Raw genomic sequence first — 6,107 nt, 5'->3', positions numbered from 1 at the left:
AGACGTTATGTGATGAGGGCCTTTTTTTCCTGATGGATTCCTGTCTCACGTTTTTTCCTGCCTGAAACTAAAACAATGTTATCTACTTAAAAACGACCACAGCACTGACTGGTTTTGGGATTAAAACCTACAGTCCTCACCTGTATCTCGCTGCATGATCACAGGATCCTGAGATGTTCATCCACACCCATTTTAGGGAAGCCGGGGGATCAGAGACAGGTTTTTGCCAGATAGGGTTAGGGTGGTTTTCCAAAGGACTCTCCCAAACCAAGACCATTGCAGGACTCCGGCAACAAGTCCAACACATTGCCTTGCTAGTAACAGTTCGGCAAAACATAGACTAGGCTCTATCGAAACCCTTGGCAGGGCACCATGTTGGCGATGGGCATTGCAATTTTCAACAATATCCACAACACCCTCTGCTCAGTAATGATATATTTTGATAGAGTGTCAACATTTTATTGGAATACTCACATAGAACTGTTTCCAAGAAATATTAAGTGGAAAAAAAAAAAAACCTCACACAACAATCTATTTCAGAGAAATCCATTTTTGTAAAAACACTGTGATCAAATGACAGCATACGCATTATGGATGTGTATTTACATGCCAAAGTCAAGGCAAAGGAGATGGGAGTACCCATCCAACATGCTCAGAGTGTCCTCTCTGGTAGGGAGGCAAGCAGAGGCAAGGGGGACTTTCAGTTTAAGGCTGTGCATATATCAGTTTAGTATTTTTTCTTTAAGGATTTTATTTATTTGACAGAGAGAGACACAGCAAGAGAGGGAACACAAGCAGGGGGAGTGGGAGAGGGAGAAGCCGGCTTTCCACTGAGTAGGGAGCCAGATTCAGGACTCTATCCCAGGACACTGGGATTATGACCTGAGCCAAAGGCAGATGCCTAAGAACTGAGCTACCCAGGTACCCCCCCACTTCAGTATTTTTTTAAAAATCTTTTTTTTGAGGGAGAGAGAAAAATGCAGGGAGAGGAGGGTGGTGCACAGAGGGAGAAGTAGGCTCCCCGCTGAGCAGAGATGCCCAAGCGGGACTCCATCCAGGACCCCAAGATCATGAGCCGAAGGCAGACCCTTAACCAAATCAGCCACCCAGGCACCATCATTTCAGTATTTTTAAAACAAGAATGTACCAGTGTACTGCTTATACAATGTATGTAAAATGTTTTAACTAAAGAAAATTTTTTAAAAATCAAGCAAGTCCCCAAACTGCGTGTTCCTACAAAAGCAGAAGTCTTTTACATTCGTGTAACATATTTTTCACAACCTAATTACAGCCATCCTTCTCGTTGTCCCAGATGGAAAAGAAAGCAGCTTAGGTTGCCTAAAGCCACATTCAGACTTCACCAAGCACATAGAAAGATGGCAGATTATGAAATAATGCTTTAATCAATAAACAAGTGCTTATATCATAAAGAGCACGTTTTCCTACAAAATAGAAAATACCTCAAGTCACTCTGTGTTTACTCATGGAGGGGGTGGCTCTGCCATTAGAATCTGTGACACTTCATGCATTCACCCAATTAACAATTTTTTAAAAGATTTTATTTATTTATTTGACAGAGATCACAAGGAGGCAGAGAGGCAGGCAGAGAGAGAGGAGGAAGCAGGCTCCCTGCTGAGCAGAGAGTCCGATGTGGGGCTCGATCCCAGAACCCTGGGATCAGGGCCCGAGCCGAAGGCAGAGGCTTTAACCCACTGAGCCACCCAGGCGCCCCCCAATTAACATTTATTGAGCACCTACTGTGTGCCAGGCCATCTTTATTCTATGAGAGTCCCTTGGAATTTTACAGAGTCAAATCAAGGAAATGGTAAAGACAAGGACTAGAATAGGAAGGAAAGAGGGAAAAAAATGAAGATATCACCAAAAAAAAAAGCTTTTCTGTATTATTCAGAATCTAGCAGGCGGGTCTGCTATCTGCTTATGGTCTTTCATTGTAATCAGTTGCTTCGCGCAAGGGCTGCCCTGATGAACTCTGACTTACTTGAGGGAAAAACTTACAAATCTTTCTTTCTGTGGCACCTGTGTCATGGCTCGAGTTTGCCACAGAGCAGGTGGAGATTCATCCTGTGGGTTAGTCTACAAGCGCTGGTTGGGCACCCGCTACAAGCCAAGTGTTGTACTGGGCATCTGGGATGGGAAGGAGGATAGAATACTCTGGAGTTGAGCACTGGGGAAGACAAATCACACGCCGAAAAGGTAAACAAATAAGGGAATCTCCGTCTCAGATAAACTATGTAGGAAGTCAACTAGACCAAAGCTAAGCAGGTTGTGGTACTTTTCGATTGGATGGTCTGGGAAGCCCTCAGCTGTCATTGAACCAGGAAAGACGAGGAAGGTAGCTCTGCAAAGGGTCTGAGAGAAGTATTCCAAACAGAGGGAACAATTCCGCTGCAAAGGCGCTGGAACCAGAAAGAACTTATTTTGTTTTGGAAGCAGAAAGCAGACCAGCATGGCTGAAATAGAGTGAGTAAGAAGAGGTTGGTGAGGTCAGAAAATATCCAGTCCCATGAGAAGCTGTTGAAAGGTTTTGAATAACAGAGCAATTGAACCTGGTTGATGACTTTAAAAAAGAAAATACTTGGGCTGCTGTGTAAGGAGAATGAGATTCCTAGGAGAGCAAAAGTGGAATGGGGAATACCAGCAGGAAGCTATTTCTGGGACAGATGAGTGGGTGCATGGATGGAATGAAAGAAGGAAAAGAGGAACAGAGGAACAGAGGAGGGAGGGAAAGAGGAAGAGAAGAAGGAAGGAAATGAATGAATGAATGAGTGAATAATAACTGTGATTACAAAGGAACAAGGCCTATTAGAGTCTTTTGGCCTATGTATTTTTAGCTTAAACTGGTTCTTAAGTCAAATTTCAAAAAAACAAAAATAATTCTGAGATGAAGGAACATTGTTGGAGTAAATAGTTTTCTAAAATGGCTATTAATATACATTTAACAACACAATGATTGGCATACCTATTTTTAAAATATACTGTTCTGGGGCACCTGGGTTGCTCAGTGGGTTAAGCCTCTGCCTTCGACTCAGGTCATGATCTCAGGGTCCTGGGATTGAGCCCCACATAGGGCTCTCTGCTCAGTGGGGAGCCTGCTTCCCCCTTTCTCTTTGCCTGCCTCTCTGCCTACTTGTGATCTCTCTGTCAAATAAATAAATCTTTAAAAAATATTGTTTATAGTCATAATACTTGAAACACAATCATAACTTTTGATACTACAATTCCATATCTAGAACCCCATGCCTTGGAACTACACACATAAACATAGGTCTTTGTATAAAAGATGTTCTTTGCAGCCTTATTTGAAATGGGGGGAGAGAGGGTTAAATACCTATGCATAGAGAAATGATTTAATAGATGATGAAGATTTGTTCTACTTAATACTACAGTTATCTCAGTGAATGCTTTTGTCCCATATAATCTGACATGGACCAATCGCCGTTTTCAAACAGTGGAAAAAGTAAATTGCAATGTGTATCTTTGTGTGTGTATGAGAGAGAACAGGGAATCACCTAGAACTGTACTAATACTGTAGCCACTAGCTACATGTGACTATAGGGCACTTAAAATGTGACTAATCAGAAATGAGATGTGCTCTAAATAAAAAACGCTTACTGGAGTTTCAGGCATAAAATGGGGGGAGGGACTCATTAATGATGTTTATATTTATTCTAATTAAAATAATACTTTAGATGGTTGAGTTAAAAAAACCTACTAAAAATTAATTTCACCTATTTCTACTTACCTTTTTAAATGTGGCTAGAAATTTTTAAAATTACCTATGTGGTTTTCATTGTATTTCTACTAGATGGTGCTGGCCAAAAAAAAATGAAGCAATAACACTGATTCTTCCTGGGCAGTGGGATTGGGGAGGAATTTTGATAAGGAGGACAGGAAATAGGGATACTGACCTTTAACCTAAATTCTGTTGTGTTTATAAAAAGGACTTAACTTAAAATTTTAAAGATCAATAACAGAATTTGAAAATCTGTAGTTAATAGTATTAGCAATGCTAATATCTTAGTTTGGGCAAATGTACCATGGTTACGTAAGCTGTTAACATTAGAGGAAACTGGTGAATGAATATAGGAACTCTGTACTATCATTGCAATTTTTCTGTAAACCCCGAAGTATTTCAAAATAACAAGTTAAAAAACAATAATAAAGGAAACAAGCAATCTAACAAGATGTGTGTCTTCCACTTCATAGAGATTGTAACTTACGTCTTAATATACTGTAAAGCTCCAAATCAGCTGTCTAACCCAGAGTGCCCCTTGTAAACACATTTGCTTAAAATAAGGGAGCTACAAAAGTTGGGTATTCATCCTTTCTGATGGAGGCATAATACTCCATAGTGTTTATGGACCACATCTTCCTTATCCATTCGTCCGCTGAAGGGCATCTTGGTTCTTTCCACAGTTTGGCGACCGTGGTCATTGCTGCTATAGACATTGGGGTACAGATGGTCCTTCTTTTCACTACATCTGTATCTTTGGGGTAAATACCCAGTAGTGCAATTGCAGGGTCATAGGGAAGCTCTATTTTTGTAACAACATGGACGGGACTGGAAGAGATTATGCTGAGTGAAATAAGTCAAGCAGAGAGTCAATCAATCATATGGTTTCTCTTATTTGCGGAGCATAACAAATAACATGGAGGACATGGGGAGATGGAGAGGAGAAGGGAGTTGAGGGAAATTGGAAGGGGAAGTGAACCATGGGAAACTATGGACTCCGAAAAACAACCTGAGGGTTTTGAAGGGGCGGGGGTGGGAGGTTGGGGGAGCCAGGTGGTGGGTATTAGGGAGGGCACGTATTGCATGGAGCACTGGATGTGGTGCAAAAACAATGAATACTGTTATGCTGAAAAGAAATTTAAAAAAAATTAAAATAAGGGAGCTAGGATAACGTCCTATTTCTTGGTTTTTACCTGAGATTCTATTAGTTTGGATGACTCTTTTCTCCCATGGTGATCAGAAGCTATTTGGCTGCTGTTTACATAATAGAAATTTTTGTTGAAGTCTGAGGTTTGCTGGAGAGGATAATGGAAGGCACCACTTCCCCCCAAGAACCTTCCAGAGATCCAGTAGCTGGAAGCTTTTAAGCTCCTTCTCCTTGGATCCCTACTTTCACTGTCAGATTCAACCAATACTAAGGTCCAGAGATGTTTTCTAAGACATAGTGGTGAACTTTGGGATAAAGAAATGAATCCAAAAATCTGCATTATAATACAGCTAAAATATATTAGAGTATATAGTCTATTTGTTACAATGTAACAAAACTGTGGGAAACAACCTTCCCCTCATTTTTACACTTGTAACTTTTTACTGAAGTGTTTTCTGAACAAGAACTAAATTCAACTGCAATTAATCAGTAAGGGCAAATGAAGCTGCACGTAAAATTTAAAACAGATGAGATACAGATGTACAGATTATAGATATTTCAGAGCTGACCAAAAGAAGGTAAATACTGCATTGGAGTAGAAAATATTTCTATTTTACATGAACTAGGTTTATTTGAATGAAAGAGTACAAACACAAAATATAGAAATTACAAAGGACACATATCAACTTATCATGAAATAGGTTACAAATATAGAATATAGCACTATAATGAAATATTTTCCAAAGGTGACCCACCTACAAAACAATCACATTAAAATAATGTGCACATTGAAACAGATGTCCCACTGCCACCACAAGGGAATAGCTTAAATAATCATTAAAAAAAAAAAAAAAAACCTCACTGCTTTCTCAGGAAAAGGAGAGTCGCATCATAAGCTAAAGGAATTCGAACAATAATTCACAAAAGATTGTCACTGCTATGAGTGAATGAGTAAATGAGTGACTTGGAATGACCTCTGTAACTGTGGTCACCATTACTGAAGAAATGACACAGAGAATCTACAAGCCTAAAACATTTCTGACTCATGCTTCTTGGCACAGATTTTCCAGTGAAAACGGACTAAAATCCGAGCCCTCCTCAAGCTTGTGAACCTTTCAATCAAATGATCCAGCTTTCCTTTTCCCCCACTTCCCAACTGAGTCCCGGAAAAAGATGGTGGAAAAAATCTTGAAAATTGCTGCTCTG

The sequence above is a fragment of the Meles meles genome, chromosome 3 (genome assembly GCF_922984935.1).
Source record: "Meles meles chromosome 3, mMelMel3.1 paternal haplotype, whole genome shotgun sequence".
In the NCBI taxonomy this organism is placed as follows: domain Eukaryota; kingdom Metazoa; phylum Chordata; class Mammalia; order Carnivora; family Mustelidae; genus Meles; species Meles meles.
This window is presented reverse-complemented; position numbering follows the sequence as displayed.